Below are 19,600 nucleotides of genomic sequence, written 5' to 3' on the forward strand. Positions count from 1 at the left end.
TGATAATATGGCTTCCTAAAGGAATCCCACACAGCCTGCTACTTCATGACTTCTCATTCCCACTATCCTCTGGGCAATGGCTGATCTTCTACTACTCTCGTAGAACGTTTTCTTTCTTCACTAAGAGAATTCTAGAAAGAGGTAAGTGTGGTGGAGACCACAACTTTCTACTGCAGTTTACTCCTTAAGGTCATAAAAAAGGGCAGAAAACAGAACTTTCCATTTAATCTGGCTACTATGAAAATCCCATGGCTCAAGGTCAAAGCCACCTTCTGGCCTTGATTTCCCAGACTGCCCTCTCTCTTTAATTGTACCTCATTTTTTCTGTGCATTCTGAATATTCTTTTGATCATTTATTCAACTTGAGAAAATGATTGGATGCAATGATTTGAAAAAAATTAAAGCTTGCATTCGAAGCTGCTTTTATTAAAAATTTCATTAAGGGATTTACAACCTTCTCTTTTGCTTTCTGCTCTGTCGTCTCTGTGAGCTGCACAGGAGAACAGTCCACCCTCAGGCATTCACTGAAAATTCATCTCACATCACCCGTTATTAACTAGATGATTTCAGATTCAGGAAATAAATAAGCCAAAAATTAAAAGCAAATGAAATGCACATTAAATTCACATGGTCAACAAAATGTCTGAAATATAAGATGAAAACCACACAAGCTGACTGTTAAAAGTTTACAGAGAAAACTCATCTGTGCTTTATGTTGTAATGAGGGGCAGTATTTCTATTTCCTAACTACACAGACTATCTACACAAGATAGACATTAGAATTTTCAGATTAAAAATGACTTCCAGGTTTTCTACATTTGTTCTGCAGTTCTTCTAGACTACTTCTAATACATGAGTGATCTAAGCTAGTACTCAGAGAATACAATGTATATTAGCTGTGTGTTATTTATATAATTTTTACTGTGTTGGTTATATATCAAAACAAATGAGACATAATATAAAATATCTAGTGCTTACGTAAATACTGTCTATGATATGTACATCAGGTCAAAAGATCAAACTCTCTGGTGCCAAAGATGTGCCCTCTCTAGGTACTGGTGATAATCTCAGACACAACTTAAATATCACTCATGGTTCTCAGTGTATAACCCAGAATTGTAAGTCTTAGTGTGATTGCTAAAATCATTCATCTCATTGTAATGAAAACTATAATAAAGGAAAATTTTTCAGGCCCCAAACCAGACCTGTTGAATTTTGAAACCAAGATATATGGGTGTTATAGAGCTTCCGGGTGATTATCTGGTTTGAGAGTCATTTCTTAAACAAGCCTGCTAATACATCCCAATGGTTGAGCCCAGAAAAAAATGGTAAATTTCCACAACACTGGCAAATGTGCTGGCGTCTTACAGATCTGGATTCAATATTCCAAAACAAGTTCTTCTTCATTTCTCCATTTCTCCACTAAAAAAAAAAAAAAAAAAAAAAAAAAAAAACCACCTCTTCATTGTAAGTTGTCTTTTGTTGCTGCTACTGTTTTGTTCTGTTTTGTTTTATTCTTTTTAATTTCAGGGAAATATTACCTGGCACCACTGCCACTTCCAAAGCTTAATGGTAAAATTATAGTTACCCCAGGAAATTGATAGGACAGAACAAGTTTTATATAGAATATTTTCTCATCTTAATAATCAGATATCAATGAGTTGGTTTGCCTATTTGAAAGGCATTAGGAATCCTGATATATCCAGATTTACTAACTTTAATAGTACTATTTCTATGATTTGAATATGAATTCCCATCCCCCACCCAGGCTCATGATTATCTGCTTCCCATCTGGTAACATTTGGGATGTGGAGAACATTTGAAACTGCAGTCTAAAGAGCAAAAGTAAATTGCTGGGTGCAGATCTTGATGATGCTCCCTTCTACCAATATGTGAAAAGCTGATGTGCTTTATTCCCTCAAGTAGGTGACAGGTGGAGCCATCTGCGTCTTCTCTGTCACTATGGGCAAACTGATGTCCTTAAAAGTATGAGCTCAAATATATCTTTGCTCTCTCAAATTGCCTCTATCAGATATTGTGTCTAAAAGATTGGAAAAGTAATTAATACAATGACTTTATTAATTTTTGCAACACAAATAGGAATCAAGTTCCCCAACAAAAAAAGGATCATATTTCTAGCTTTTTTAAAAAAATACTTTAGAAGTTAATAATTCTAAAAAACAGAAAACAAAAATACAAACAGAAACAAAAAACTCAGTAAAGTATTTATGACAGTTCTGGCTGGGAAGGAATGCACAATGGGCAGAAAATCTATTGGCATAATGATAAATTGTGTCTTTTGGAGTTAAGGTTACAATGAACTCCAGGACAAAGCATAGAATTAAACTTCCTCTCACAATGCTGGTTTTTTTTTCCTGTCAAGAAGGATAGTTATTTATTCCATACTGCCCACTGTCCATTGTTCATGTTGTCTGGAGGCTTAAGCAACCATAAACTCAACCATGTCAGTTATGTGATACGAAATGATGCTTGTCTTTGATTCCCTACAATTGAGTACAAGACTGGTGGGAAACCAAAGATGGAAAAATATCACAACTGGCTTGTATGTAACACCCAGATCCACTGTATTAGTTGTGCTGCATTCTTAAGTTATAACATAAGAAATTGTGCAATTTCTTATATTACAATGAGCACCAACTTTTGTATTTGTTAAAGTTTAACTACTCTTACCATTCAAAGTTGTTGTAAGATTTAAATGTAGTAATTAACATGGACAAAGTAATTATAGATTGACTTCACATAGACTCTTCAGTTAGAGGGATTTATTAGTTCAACTTATTATTATTGCTGTTGCAATTCCTGTTGGCTATTACTTGAAAACATAATGTATCAAACTCTACAGATGAGGAGTCATGCAATTAACAGGTTGTCCCTATAATGCCAGCACCCAGGAAATGAAGTCAGGAAGATCCCAATTTTGAGATTTACCATTTATTCTATTGTTTAATTTATTTATTTTTATAGGCTATATTTATTTTATTTACATTTCAAATGTTATTCCCTTTACTGGATTCCTGTCCATAAGCCCCCTATCCCCTCCCGCTCCCCCATAAGGGTGCCCCCCCACATTCACCCCACCTTACCAAACCTCCCCACATTCCCTTGCATGGGGGTCCAATCTTGGCAGGACCCCAAGGGCTTCCCCTTCTACTGGTGCCCCAACAAGGCTATTCTCTGCTACATATGCAGTTGGAGCCATGTGTCAGTCCATTTATAGTCTTTGGATAGTGTTTTAGCCCCAGGTAGCTCTGGTTGGTTGGCATGGTTGTTCTTATGGGGTTGCAAGCCCCTTCAGTTCTTGCAACCCTTTCTCTGCGTCCTCCAACAGGAATTCCATTCTCAGTTCGGTGGTTTGCTGCTAGCATTCACCTCTGTATTTGACATGCTCTGGTTGTGTCTCTCAGGAGAAATCTATATCCAGTTCCTGTCAGTGTGCACTTCTTAGCTTCATCAATCTTATCTAGTTTTGGTGAAGATATATATATGGGCCAAGTGTGGGGCAGGCTGTGAAGAGCTGTTCCTTCAGTCTCTGCTCTAAACTTTGCCTCCATATCCCCTCCTATGGATATTTTTGTTCTGCCTTTTAAGAAGGAGTGAATCATCCACATTTTGGTGACCCTTCTTGAGCAGGTGGTCTGTGGATTGCATCTTTGATAATTCGAGCTTTTGAGCTAATATCCACTTATCAGTGAGTGCATACCATGTGTGCTTTTCTGTGATTGGTTTATCTGACTGAGGATGATATTTTCTAGTTCAATTCATTTGCCTATGAATTTCATGAAGTCTTTGATTTTGATACCTGAGTAATACTCCTTTGTGTAGATGTACCATATTTTCTAAATCCATTCCTCTGTTGAAGGGCATCTGGGTTCTTTCCAGCTTCTGGATATTATAAATAAGGCTGCTATGGACATAGTGGAACATGTGTCTTTGTTGTATGTTGGGGCATCTTTTGGGTATATGCCCAAGAGAGATATACCCGGGTCCTCAGGTAGTGCAATGTCCAATTTTTTGAGAAACCTCCAGACTGATTTCCAGAGAGGTTGCACCAGTTTATAATCCCACCAATAATGGAGAAGTGTTCTTTCTCCACATCCTTGCTATCATCTATTGTCACCTGAACTTTTTATCTTAGCCACTCTGACTGGTGTGAGGTATAATTTCAATGTTGTTTTGATTTGTATTTCTTTGATGACTAAAGATGTTGAACATTTCTTTAGGTGCTTTTCAGCCATTCAAATGCTGGGTCCTCTTTATGTATCTAGTCTTTAAGTCTGTCTTTTTATTGGGGAATTGAGTTCATTGATGTTGAGAGTATTAAGGAATAGTGATTGTTGCTTCCTGTTATTTTTGTATTTAGAGGTGGAATTGTGTTTCTGTATCTCTCTTCTTTTGGTTTCATTGCAAGGAGATTACTTTCTTGCTTTATCTAGGGTGTAGTTTCCCTCCTTGTGTTGGAATTTTCCATCTATTATCATTTGTAGAGCTGGTTTTGTAGAAAGATATTGTTTAAATTTGGTTTTGTCATGGAACAACTTGGGTTCTTCATCTACGTTAATTGAAAGTTTTGCTGAATATAGTAGCATGGGCTGGCATTTGTGTTTTCTTAGGGTCTGCATGACATCTGCCCAAGATCTTCTGACTTTCATAGTTTCTGGTGTGAAGTCTGTTGTAATTCTTATAGGTCTGCCTTTATATGCCACTTCGCCTTTTTCCCTTACTGCTTTTGATATTCTATGTTTTATGTATTTGATGTTTTAACTATTATGTAACAGGAGGAATTTCTCTTCTGGTACAATCTATTTGCAGTTCTGTAGGCTTCTTGTATGTTTATTGACATCCCTTTCTTTAGGTTAGTGAAGTTTTCTTCTATAATTTTGCTGAAGATATTTACTAGCTCTTTAAGTTGGGAGTCTTCACTCTCTTCCATACCTATTATCCTCAGGATTTACATTCTCATTGTGTCCTGGATTTCCTGGATGTTTGGGCTAGGAGTGTTTTGTGGTTTACAAGGTTTTTGATGGTTGTGTTGATGTTTTCTATGATATCCTCTGTCCCTGACATTATCTCTTCTATCTCTTGTATTATTTGGTGATGTTTGCATCTATGACTCCTGATCCCTTCCCTGGGTTTTCTATATCCAAGTTTGTCTCCCTTTGTGTTTGCTTTATTGTTTCTATTTCCATTTTTAAATCCTGGACAGTTTTGTTCCATTCCTTCACCTGTTTGGTTGTGTTCACCTGTAATTTATTAAGAGATGTTTGTGTTTCCTCTTTAAGGGCTTCTACCTGTTTACTTGTGCTGTCCTGTATTTCTTTAAGGGAGTTATTTATGTCCTTCTTAAAGTCCTTAATCATCATCATAAAATGTGATTTTAAATTTAAATCTTGCTTTTCTGGTGTGTATGGATATCCAGTATTTGCTCTGGTGGGAGAACTGGGCTCTGATGATTCCAAGTAGTCTTGGTTTCTGTTAGTTAGGTTCCTGTGATTCCCTCTCACAATCTGGTTGTCTCTGGAGTTAGCTTGTTTTGCTGTGTCTGACAGTGGCTTCACCCTCCTGTACACCTGTGTCAGCACTCCTATAGACCTGTTTTCCTGTTTTTTGTTTTTTGTTCTTTTTTTTTTCAGCTGTTTCGGGGAATAGAGTGCTCTGCTCTCAGGTATGTAGGTGCTCCTAATGACTGTCTTTCAGCTCTTGGCACAGGCAGGAATCAGAAAGGCCCTGCCCCTGACTGCTCCTATGTCCCTGTGCCCAGGGGGCACAGATGACACTAGTGATTCCCTCTTGGGTGGGGAATGTGGGCAGAGAATAGTCTCCTCTGATTTCTCCTGAGTATCCATACTTCTGAGGGTCCAGCTCTCTCCCCACATGGGATTTGGTTTCAGGGAGCTGTTTGAGCAGTTTAGTTCAGTTCCAGGCACAGATCAGAACTGTAGGTACCTGCTTCTCACTGTTCCTATATTCCTGTGTCCAGAGGCACTATGCAGTTTCCTCTTGGGCCAGGGATGTGGGCAAAGGTGGACAGAAGTGACAGTCTGTCCTGTGGTCTCAGGATGGTTCACACTTCTGGGTGTTCAGCGCTCTCCATTTATTCTTTCAAGGTGATAACTTCTTTAAAGATAATTTTATAAGCCTTCATGACACATAGAGAAATTTAAGGTCATGGAATTAAGCCATTTGCTTCCCACTGTACACAAAAGGCTTGGCACAACGGCGAAAATTTATCCTCTGGCTTTTAGAAGTATATTTTATAAAACAGAATGAACACACTCCATGAATGACATCCCAGGCTTCAGCTCCCCACACCTCTGACTACAAGACACAAAAGGATTAAATTTTTAAAATAGGTTTTTCGGTACCTATCATTTGGTGAATACTGATATAGACACTTATTAAGAACAAGAGTTTATTCACACCCAAAATTCTCAACCCTGCCAATCATCTTTCCTCACACCCAGGACTCCTAGGAATCTATCATTTACCACTCTCAAATATTCACAGTCTTGAAGCAGTTCCTGGCTAACCTTTATGAACTTGCGTTTAGTCATTCTTACAGTGGCCAGATAACCCAGCTAGTGCTTTCCATCTGAGAATTAGGTTGTTTTCTTGTCTTTCTGTTCTAGCTCTTGTAATTCTACAAGAGTAAATTTGACTCTTAACTCTGGACTAAGGAATTATGCTTAGACTCAGAATCAACTTCTCTAGTATTCTAGGTTTATTTTTTGGGTGTCTGTTTGTTTTGGTTTTGGTTTTGGTTTTGTTTCTTAAGCATGACAGCTAGCTTAGCTGCTGTACTCTTTTCAGTAAGTGCAGACACTGTTCATTCATGTATTCAGTTTTGTCTTGGTTCCCAGACTCCATGTCTCCAGTTGCTATGGGAGATTCAAGTATTAAAGTTTAAAATAAGGACGGTCCCAGATAGAATTTAAGTCAAGGCTCTAAAAATACCATTGTTTTCATGAACTATGCCAATAATGTAAATACACAAAAAGTGATTTTTTTTAATTTTTTGAGATTATATCCATAATTTCCTTTTTTTCATTCCCACTTTCCCATGTGCCCTTCCCCATTTTTCTCTTTGAAATGTATGGCCTCTTTTTTCTTTATTATAAAGCACAGTAGGGAGAAATCAAAACTATGAAGAAAGCATGAGAATTTTAATTAATAGGAAAAAACTAGGGAAGTGGCCAAGACATAGCCACTATGGCTTTTTAAGAACAGGATGAAGGCATCTCATACTTGATAGCATCTTAGCCTGTCAGAGTGCTTGCACTTAGTGGGTCACTGAATTAATAAATGAAATAAACAGCAATAAATTAAGTCAATAAATGAACCAAACTGCAAGAGCTGAGATATCTTTCCAGTGCATGAGTAAGCAGGCCACACACACTCCACCTTCACAATGGGTGAGATGGCAAGCAACATCTATTTTCACTTACTTTGTTTTCCAATCATTGGAGACTTTGAAACTTATACAATTTTTCAAAATTATTTTTCTAAAGGACTTCATTTAGCCCTTTATTATAAACAGTTGCAGGGGTTATCATGAGATGGAAGACCGGTATAAATATTGTGCATTCCTTAAAAACAGAATATGACACAATCTAGTTTATATTTTCATTGCCAAAGCCAGTGAGATTGTTTTGTTTGTGATTATAAAAGCATTTTTACTGAAAGCCTAATCCTAGAGCCCATGTAAATAGACAGTTATGATAACATATGTCTGTAACTCTGGTATAACAGTGAGATGAGAGTTTTCCAAAAGTCCAAAGGACACCTAGCTGAGAGTATACAGGGGAGGGACAAAAATAATGGCTTGAGCCTCTGGGAGAAGAGCAGCTTTGCTGGGAGATAGCCCTGATTCCTCAACCCATTCCATTCTCTCTTTCCACAGGTTCAACCCATCACTTGATTGTTTTAGCTTTTGGTGGGAGTTAATTTTCCTTGACATTGTGACTGATGTTACCCAGGCCCATTCTCTTCCACTGATTAAATGTTTTTCTGCCTTTTCGCTCAGGACACTTCATTATGGAATTCATGGCTTATATAAACTATGCAGGGAACAAAAGTCTTATTTGAAGAACCTCAACATAATCATTTGCAAATCACTTTTTCAAGTGATTCAACATTTACCACTTTCAGAGACAGGGTAGGTAATTTGTGGACAAACAATGTAAATAGGCTAAGTAGGTTGCATTTTGCATCTGCCTACTACATGAATCTTCTACATAATCTTATTCCATGACCATCCTAATCTCAAATTCAAAATGCAATATTCCACAGAGAGTCAGAGCTTTATTCCATTTGAATGTGTGGAGCTAAATGTCACAATCATCTCAAAGGATAAATTATATGAATCTAAGGAGATTCCCATTTATATTTCTCAATAATTTTTTGTCGGATACTAATATTTTCCTTGTCTGGAGCCTTTAAACAGATGCTCAAATCAATAGCACTCTATTCTTTCCTTTGCTGAAGCAACTGTCCTCTATTTCTTCCCTTATCCCCTCTTCCACTCTGGCATTTAAAAAGGATGTTTGATATATTTACAGTCTAATGGGTCATTCCCAAGCTGAGCATTCAGCATTTCCTGAAGCTCACCACTGTTTTTTAACTGATTTGATATACATGTCTATTTCCTCTTCCCTGCCCCTCCCCCATAATTTACAGAGGGCACCAGTCAGTTATGATGAAGTTGCTACTCCTGTAGTTTCTAAATGTGCAGACAAGGCTGCTTTTTGCTTTTCACCCTCAGAAAGCCCTCTGGAAATTCAGACTGTAGTTATATTTGTCCAGGTGTCTTGAAACTCACCACAAGACATCTTTCCAAAGCAGCCCATAAAAGACACCATCCTGGTTCAATAAAATATGTGGATTGAGTTTCTTCCATGAAAGGCAAACCATAACCAGTTCACTTAGCAGAATGCCTTAGCCTTGCATTGTGAGGAAGTGTTCATTATCCAAGCCTGCCAAAGGATGCCACTCAAGCATAACCACAAATGTGTTTTCCCACTGGAATACAAACAGGATCTCAGCTCTTGGAAGATTGATTTATACTTCTCTTAACCACCAGACTTGGGATACAAGAAGCTTCTTTTGCGCATGCACACACACACACACACACACACACACACACACACACACACACACACATGGCCAGCTTTAACAGCTTTAAAAAAAAGTGTTACCCTTGGGAAATGTTCTCTTTTGAACAATACAAAAAAAAATAACAAAACAAACAAACAAAAAAGCGCCAAAACCCAACAACAACAATCAAACACATTTTCAATTCCTAAGGATATAAGGAAACACTAAGCCATTTCATGCAGTAGATATTGTTAAAGTTTAAAGTTATTCAAAGTTCACAAATAGCCTTTGAATTCAGGGGATGCCTTAATAGACCTGTGTGACCTATGGTTCATAGAATATGCCAATCCTACTAATCATGGACTTTGATTCACTAATTGTTGTATAAATATATGTATATACACATACATACATACGTACACATACACACACACACACACACACACACACACACATATATGGTCTACTTTTGCCTGGGGAAGACCACCTCTCATGGTCCCAGATTTCCTCACCTACCTATAGTTCTCTATGTATAATTGAGGCCTTCTGAGTTTTTTACAATTTAGCTTTGTATTTTCATTTGTATCCCCTTTGCTCAGCTCATATTTGGGCAGTCGTGTTTGCAAAAATTTTTATGTGCTTTCTGATGTTACTAGAAGACACAATCTCACAACAATTTCCCTGATTCTCTGGCTCTTACAACTTTGCCACCCACTCTTCCGCAATGTTTCCAAGCCTTAGGTTCAGGAGTGTTCTATACCCACTGGAACTGGGCACCACAATTCTGTCTTTTGATTTCTTGTGTTTTTCTACAGTGGTCTTTGTCTGTTGCAAATAAATGGTTCCTTGATGATGGGTAAAGACTACATTTTTCTCTGGGTTAAAAGAGGCATGTTTAGACTATTTAGATATGATTATGGATTGTTAGTGTAGTGAAGTGGTGTTCATAGTTTCTTATCCAAGATCTATGACTTCACTATATTCTGTAGTTGGCTTGGTTTCCAATGCCAACCATTTGTTTTGTTGACCATCTCTGAAGTTTAAATAAAGAGTTGTTGACAGCAAAGTATAGATGCCAATACTTCATCCTAAAAAGTTATCATGTCATACATTATAGCTAGATGGGCCTTTTGTTTATGCCTCTCCTTTGGAAGATTGCAAATTGCCTTCCGGTACCATGAAAGATAGTATTCACATTAGTTCCAGCTTTGGAGTCTCTGTGTTGTTTCTGAAGTATATAATAGACTTACCTTCCACCTCTGAGAAGGCAACAAAAGGTAACAGCAATAGGTTGAATGTGTGAGGAGTCTTTTGGACAGCCCTTGCCAGTAACTCAAAAGAGGTCTTCTCATGTCTGCTCTTAGAATTGCACTATGGAGTAATACTTGTCTGTAAAAAAAAAAAATATGAAATCATGAATCTTGAGGCTAAATGAGTAGAACTAGAAAAGACCATATTTAGTGAAATAACCCAGAAAGACAAACATTTTGTATTCTCTCATTGGAGACTCCTAGCTCCAAATCTTCAGATGTGACCAGAAAAAGAAAAGGAGACTGTTGCCAGGATAGTGGGTTTTGGAAGCAAAAGAGACAAGAATGGCAAGATCAAGGAAATGAGAAATGAGGTCATTGAAGAGAACAAAAGAAAGGTAAATATAGAAGATGGGAGCTAGATAAAGTGATCAGATAGGAGAAAGGAAGGTGTAGCTTCTTAGTGATGGAAGATGAATACAAAAGAATGTGCTTGGATAAATTAGCAACAGGGTAAAAAGCCATACAAGAAATTTTCCTTTAAATAAGTTAAACAAAATGAAGCTCTGTAATACATCTAATCCCACATATAAATTACACATATATAGTTTTAATGAACTTTTCACATCTGGGCTGAGTATGTTCCCTCTAAGAGTAAAAATCCAGTAACAGACATGAGAATCCTGCATTTTTATAGTATCAGGATGGAGTTTTAATTTGCACAAAGATTACCTTGTGTCTCTCTCTCTCTCTCTCTCTCTCTCTCTCTCTCTCTCTCTCTCTCTCTCTCTCTCTCTCTCTCTCTCTCTCTCATTGGATATTGAACACAGCCAGCTAAAAATAAGGCTAGTACTGGATTTGGAGACCTGTCTACATAAACTCACATGAGCAAAGACCAAAACTTCCTCCTTCAAAGCCAAGAACCAGCCATTTTTCTGATGGTTTCACAGTGGCTTGTGCAACAGGACCATCAAACTAAGAATCCTAAAAGTCTGGAAATATTTGTTATACAATTTAAAGACCTACTGGAGGTGAAAATCCTATTTTATAAGAGTTTCTCAGAAGATGTAACTTTTTGCCTTTGCTGTTTTGAGCTTTTAAAATATTAGAGCTCCAACTTACTAGCTAAAGGTTTTAATTTTCATGTTTTCCAAGACTAAAGTCAAAAGTTTGCCAGGCAATGGAGACATAATGCTAATTGATTGAGAAGATGGAGAAGCTTATAAAATCACTCTCTCTTGGTTTTAGAGCACATATTTCCCTTATAGTGAAAAATAATGTGTAAATCTTCCTTGACTGTTTTTTTTTTCCTCAGTATTGCACCTGAGGACAAGGTGATCATATGAAATTCAGAGATCATTAGTTGATTACTTTGTATTTAAATCTCTCATTATGCAATAATATATTATTTATTCTGTCAGAACTGAATGTTCTTTCGCATTCAACACACACCATAATAAGAGCAACCCCTATGATCAGAACTTTCCCTAACTGAATCTCTTTGCCTTTAAAAATAAATTTGTGATCCTGTTTAGATACTGCAACTTCCAGGAAATCTTCTTTAACACTAATTTCTAGTTCCTAATGTGTTAGATTTGATTTTCCTTGTTTGCACTAGCATGAATATTTCTATATCACTCAATACTAAGTTTATTATTGTGTTGGAATTATTACTCCATCTAGGAGCATCACCCATGCCTGACAACGAGAAAATAATTTCAAAAAAAATTATTTCCCTTAGATTTCCTTTTTCCAGTTCTTAAAAACAAGCTCTGTGACTTGCTTAATATCTTGTCTTTTCTTTGGTGTAGGTATGTTCCTTGTACTGGAGTTTTCCTTCCAGGATTCTCTGTAGGGCTGGATTGGTAGATAAATACTGTTTGAATTTGGTTTTGTTCTGGAATATTTTGGTTTCTCCATCTATGTTGATTGAGAGTTTTGCTGGGTATATTAGGCTGGGCTGGTATTTGTGTTCTCTTAGAATCTTCAAGACATCTGACCAGGCTCTTCTGGCTTCATAGTCTCTGTTGAAAAGTCTGGTGTGATTCTGATGGGTATGCCTTTGTATGTTACTTGGCCCTTTTCCCTTGCAGCTTTTAATATTCTTTATTTGTTCTGTGCATTTAATGTTTTGATTATTATGTGGCAACAAGATTTTTTTTCTGGTCCCATTTGTTTGGTGTTCTGTAGGCTTCTTGTACCTTTCTGGTCATCTCTTTAGGCCGGGGAAGTTTTCTTCTATGATTTTATTGAAGATGTTTTCAGGTCCTTTGAGCTGGGAATCTTTGTTCTCCTCTATTCCAATTTTTCTTAGATTGGATTTTTTCACTGTGTCCAGTGTTTCCTGGATGTTTTGAGATAGGAGGTTTTTATGTTTTGAATTTTCTTTGACCATTGTGTCAGTCTCTTCTATAATATCTTCTACACCTGAAATTCTCTCTTCTATCTCTTGTATTCTGTTGGTGATACTTATATCTGTAGTTCCTGACCTCTTTCCTAGGTTTTCCATTTCCAGGTTTGCCTCCATTTGTCCTTTCTTTATTGCTTCTACTTCCACTTTTAGGTCTTGCACCACTTTATGCAATTCCCTCAATTGTTTGATTGTGTTTTCCTGTATTTCTTTAAGGGATTTATTTGTTTCCTCTTTAAGGGCCTCTACCTGTTTCCCTGTGTTTCCCTGAATTTCTATCAGTGAGTTATTAATATCTAACCTTAACAGATTCTATTATCTTCCTGAGATCGGATTTTAGATCAGCTTCCTGATTTTCTGGTGCGTGTTCTGTTCACCATCTGGTTATCCCTACTGTTTGCTGCTCTGGGCAACTCTGTTTGGAGTCTGTCTCTTTTGTCCCTGGGTTGCAATAGGTTTCCTTGTAGGCCTGTGACCAAATGAAGAGAACTACAAGCACGTAAAGATACCTACAAAAACAAACACAACAGAAACCAAAAGTCATCTGTCTTTAATATCTCTCAATATTAAAGGTCTCAACTCACCCATAAAAACACATAAACCAGGGGAATGGGTATGCAAACAAGATCCAGCATTTTACTACATACAAGAAACATACATCAATAAAAAAGACAGACACTATCTCAGAGTAAAAGGACAGAAAATGGTCTTCCAAGCAAATGGTCCCAAGAAATAAGCTGGAGTTGCCATCCTAATATATAGTAAAATAGATGTCCAACAAAAAGTCATCAATCATGATGAGGAAGGAAACTTCATATTCATCAAAGGTAAAATCCACCAAAAGAAAGTCTCAAATCTGAACATCTATGTACCAAATACAGGGCACCCACTTTCATAAAAGAAACATTTTTAAGCTCAAAACACAAATATACCACACACAATAATAGTGAGAGACTTCAGCACCTCACTTTCATCAGTGGACATATCATTAAAACAGAAAATAAACTGAGACACAGTAAAACTAATAGAGGTTATGGACCGAATGGATTTAACAGATATCTACAGAACATTTCACCCTAAAATAAAGGAATACACCTTCTTTTCAGCACCTCGTGGTACTTTCTCCAAAATTGACCATATAATTGGTTTCCAAAAAAACCTTATCTGGTACAAGAAGACTGAAATAATCCCAGGAATCCTATCAGACCACAATGGCCTAAAGTTGGTCTTCAATAAAAGCAAAAGCAACAGAAAACATATGGAAACTGAACAACCCTCTACTCAATGATAATTGGGTCAGGAATGACACAAAGAAAGAAATAAAAGACTTCCTGTAATTTAATGAAAGTACTGACTCATCATACCCACACTTATGGGACACAAAGAAAGCAGTGCTAAGAGGAAAATTCATGGCACTAAATGCACTGGTAAAAAAGAAAAAAAAATAACAGCACACCTGAGAACTCTAGAACACAAAGAAGCAAACTCACCCCAAAGAAAAAGACAGCAGGAAATCAGTCAAATAGAAACAAAGAGAAGAAAGAATCAGCAAAACCAAAAGTTGTTATTTTTTTTGTTTTTGTTTTTGTTTTTGTTTTTGTTTTTTGAGAGAATCAACAAGATAGATTAAACCCCTAGCCAAACTAACTAAAGGGCCCAGAGGCAGTATCAAAATTAACAAAATTAGAAATGAAAAGGGAAACCTAACAACAGAAACAGGAAATGCAAAAAAAAAAAAAAAAAAAAACACCAGATCTTACTACAAAAGGCTATACTCAACAAAACTGCAAAATCTAGATGAAATGGATGTTTTTCTAAGTAGATACCACATACCAAAGTTAAATCAAGAGCAGGTAAACAGGCTCATATCCCATAAGGAAGAAGAAGAATTCATTACAAACCTCACAACTGAAAGAAAGGTCCAGGGCCAGATGGATTTAGTTCAGAATTCTACCAGACCTTCAAAGAAGATCTGATACCAATATTCCTCAAACTATTCCCTAAAATAGAAACAGAAAGAACACTACATAATTCCTTTTATGAAGCCACAATTAGTCTGATAACTCAACCACACAAGTACTCTACCAAAAAAGAGAACTTCAGACAAACTTCACTTAAGAATAGCGATGCAAAAATACTCAATAAAATTCTTGCAAACTGAATCTAAGAACACATCAAAACCATCATTCACCACGATCAAGCATGCTTCATCCCAGGGATGCAAGTTTAGTTCAATATATGAAAATCTATTAACATAATTCACCATATAAACAAACTCAAAGAAAAAATTCACAACATCATCTCCTTAGATACAGAAAAAGCATTTGAAAAAATACAAAACCTTTTCATGTTAAAAATATTAGAGAGATCAAAAATTAAAGGCCCATACCTAAATATAATAAAAGCAATTTACTGCAAACCAACAGCTAATATCAAATTAAATGGAGATACTTGAGGCAATCCCACTAAAATCAAGGACAAGACACAATGCCCACTCTCCCCATATCTATTATACTCAAAGTGCTAGCTAGAACAATTAAGAGAGAGAGAGAGAGAGAGAGAGAGAGAGAGAGAGAGAGAGAGAGAGATCAAGGGGATACAAATTGGCAAAAAAGAATTAAAGGTATCACTATTTGCTGATAACATGATAGTATACATAAGTGACCCCTAAAATTCTACCAGAGAATTTCTCCAGCTGATAAACAAATTTCACAAAGTGGCCAGATATAAAATTAACTTAAATAAATTAGTAGTGTGCCTTTATACAAATGATAAACAGATTGACAAAGAAATTAGGGAAAGAAATTACTTCATAATAGCCACAGATAATATAAAATATCTTGGGGTAACTCTAACCAAACAAGTGAAAAATCTGTATGATAAGAACTTTATGTATCTCAAGAAAGAAATCAAAGATGATCTCAGAAAATGGAAATTTCATGGACTGGGAGAATTAATATAGTAAAAATGTCCATCCTACCAAATGCAATCTACAGATTCAATGCAATCCTCATCAAAATTCCAAAAAAACTCTTCAAAGACATGGAAAGAGAAATTTTCAAATTCATCTGAAAGGTAGGGAAAAAAAACCAGAATAGTGAACACAATTCTTTTTTTTAATTGGGTATTTTTTTTATTTACATTTGAAATGTTACCCACTTTCCTGGTTTCCCGTACACAAACCCCCCCCATCCCCTTGTTCTCCCCTTTCTTTTATTACGGTGTTCCCCAACACAACCATCCAGACATTACCCTTCATTGATGAATCAAGCCTTGGCAGGACCAAGTGCTTCTCCTCCCACTGGTGCCCAACAAGGCAATCCTCTACTATATATGCAGCTAGAACCATGGGTTTGTCCATGTGTACTCTTTGGATGGTGGTTTAGTCCCTGGGAGATCTGGTTGGTTGGTATTGTTGTTCTTATGGGGTTGAAGACCCCCTCAGCTCCTTCAATTCTTTCTTTAACTCCTCAAACAGGGACCCCATTCTTGGTTCAATGGTTGGCTCCAAGTGTCTGCACTCTATTTGTCATGCTTTGGCAGAACCTCTCAGGAGACAGCTATATCAGGCTCCTGTCAGCATGCACTTCTTGGCATCAGCAATATGGTCTGGTTTTAGTGGCTGGCAGTCTCTACATGGACTTTCCTTCAGTCTCTGCTCCAGAATGGCAGGGGAAATCACCATCCCTGACCTCAAGCTGTATTATAGAGTAATAGTGATAAAACCTACATGGTATTGGTATAAAGACAGGTTTATCAATGGAAAGGAATTGAAGACCCAGAAATAAAATCACACACTCAAATTTGATCTTTGACAAAGAAACCAAAAATATACAATGAAAAAAACAAAGCATCTGGGATTGAGGATTTAGCTCAGCGGTAGAGCACTTGCCTAGCAAGCACAAGACCCTGGGTTCGGTCCCCAGCTCCGAAAAAAAGAAAAAAAAAGAAAAAACAAAAAACAAAAAACAAAAAAAAGCATCTTCAATAAATTGTGCTGGTCTAACTGTCTGTCTGTATGTAGCAAAAGGAAAATAGACCCATATTTCTCACTATGAATAAAGCTCAAGTCCAAGCAGATAAAGGACCTTAACATGAAACCACATGCACTGAATTTAATAGAAGAGAAAGTGGAAAAGAACTTCAAACTCATTAGCACAGGGGAAAATTTCCTACACAGAATTCCAATGGCCGATGATCTAAAAGTCAAGAGTTGATACATGGGACCTCATGAAACTGGAAAGCTTCTATAAGGCAAAGGACATAGTAAGACAAATCGGCAACCTACAGATTGGGAAAACTCTTCACTAACCTCACATCGGATAGAGAACTAATGTCAAAAATATATAAAGAACTCAAGAAGTTAACCAACAAAAAAAATCAAACAACTCAATCAAAGAATAGTTTATAGAACTAAACAGAGAATTCACAACAGAGGAATCTCAAAGGGCTGAGAAGACACCATGGGAAGAAACATCTAAAGCAGAAAGAGTTAGAACAATATTAAACTCCAAGTACTATTTAAAATCATGCCTGGTAGATATAAAAATCAATATTGCCCAGCTATTGAGTTGCAGCTTGAAATAATCTTGGTTTCTCTGTGGGGTTATTGGGGGACTAGCAAAGGTAAAGAAATACAGATGCAAGAGTAATTCATTTTTTACACTTATATTAAAAATAATTCATTTACAAAATTCCTCATCTGATGCCCAAGGTTGCACCAGCAACCTCCAAGGTGAGTTCCCAAGGAAATTTGGGTGAGGCTTAAATGAAGGAGTCTGGGTCTCTTGTCTGGGTTTATAGGCCGCATGGGTCAGCACTTGGACAAACTTACCTTGGGTAATGTAGATGAAGTCTAACTAAAAAAGCCATAGTCCCTCACCAGATGCAGAAATCCTCATGGGTCATACATCTGAAGGCAGAAAGATTGGGCTACATGTGTGTTGTATGTAACATATTTTTTAAAAATTCCGTGCTACACCGGCTAGTCTCCAGCCCTGAGGTCTCCCCAACTTCATGGCTAACTGCAGGAAGAATCCACCCACATTCCTAGTAATCTAATCCCCTGCTGACTGCTGCCAAACTGATAAGCAATCCCAAATTTCTGTGCCTAGCTGGGAGTGCACTCTTGAAAACCCAAGTTCTGCTGCGGTTACCTTTCCCTGGAGCTCAGTTGAATCACTGGAAAATGGAAAACACCAGACAATCTTAGTGTTTAGAACCACAAGATAACACAATCACTGGACAAAGAATCTATCATCCTAAAATTCACCAACTATTCTATGTTAGAAATCTTCCGGTGGCGGATTCTGATAGATTCTGCCACCAGAACTATCAGTACCCAGCCTACATCATGTCCACTTTGCTCCTGCCGTACAAAAGGAAGTCCCCTCCTCCTGCCTTCCCTCTTCCTCTCTCAGACCCGGAAGGCCTGCCTCCTCCTAGCCCAGTGATTGTCTTCTTGTTACCTTTATTTTTTAATCAATTAGGAAAAATTCTGCCACACGTGTGAATGTCTTATTAAAATTAGAAATCATTATCTATGACACATTTTCATCAACAACCCAGAAAACATTTGTACACTATGCATATTCACTTTAGTCCAAGGCTTCTTTTTCTTTTTCAGATGAAAGGGAAACTTCAAAATATTAATGTAAATACGTGTCACTTTAATTTTCCCTGAGTTAATTTTTTTGTACCATCTAGAAACAACAGACCAAATCCAGAAGGTCTTCGTAGTACCTGTGACTAACTACATGCATCCTAAACACTTCCAGAGGCTGAATCACTCGAATCCCCCATCCTTGTTATCACAGTGCTTCATTATTGTCTTGTAGAGTAATGTTCTCTGTACTGATGGAAGTGGTCTATTTCTGTAAGTCCAAAAGGGAGGCAAGTAGTCCAATTTAAATTGTGACCAGCAAGAATAAATAATGTATGTTATATTTTAATTTCACTGAATTTTAGTATATTCAGTTTAATTTAATTTAATTCATAAATAGTGGTCACTGGATATTGTATTGGATGATATAGCTCTGGACTATGTCCATTTCTTAATCATCTGCCTTAGTGAGAGTATTCCCCAAATGGGATAAAAGCCCAATAAAGGCCTAATTGGTTATAAAATCTGGGTTATTTGATTTTACACATAGCACAATGTTGCCAATGAGACCAAACACAAGAATGTAGTTACGATGGGGTAAAGGGGAATAGTAGCTGTGCAAAGACAACTAAAAGATGAATATTAAATTAGCCTAACATAAAATGACTAGTATAAAATAATATAACTAAAGAGAAAAAATTATGTTTTTTTGCAAATAGTACAGAAGCTAATCTTTATAAGCCAAAACCATGGAAGAACAGTTCTAGTGTTCTACAACACAAGAAGAATGAGATGTCTATGGCTAGCAATAATTTATTCTGTATATAGGTTAATTACCTTGATTTGATATTACTCTTTATATATGTGTATCAAAATCACACTACTTTCATAAGGTACTTATTGTACCTTAAAGTGCCTTGACTTGTTAAAAACCAAATGTTCCATTTGCGATGTGTAATTCATAACTCTTTTGTTACATGTACTTACATAAAGCAGTAAGTATTTCTTTTTCTGGGACTGGAGAGATGCCACAGTCTTTAAGAGCACTGGCAACTATTATAGAGGATCTGGGTTCAATTAAAAGCACCTACATGGTAGCCCACAACTGTCTATAACTCCAGTTCTGAAGGATCCAACTGTCCTCATGCCTGCAGGTTGTACACATCATATACAGATAGACAGGAGACAAAACAGCTACACACATAAAAAATAAAATGAAGAAAAAAA

Source organism: Rattus rattus, chromosome 1 (assembly GCF_011064425.1).
Source record: "Rattus rattus isolate New Zealand chromosome 1, Rrattus_CSIRO_v1, whole genome shotgun sequence".
NCBI lineage: Eukaryota > Metazoa > Chordata > Mammalia > Rodentia > Muridae > Rattus > Rattus rattus.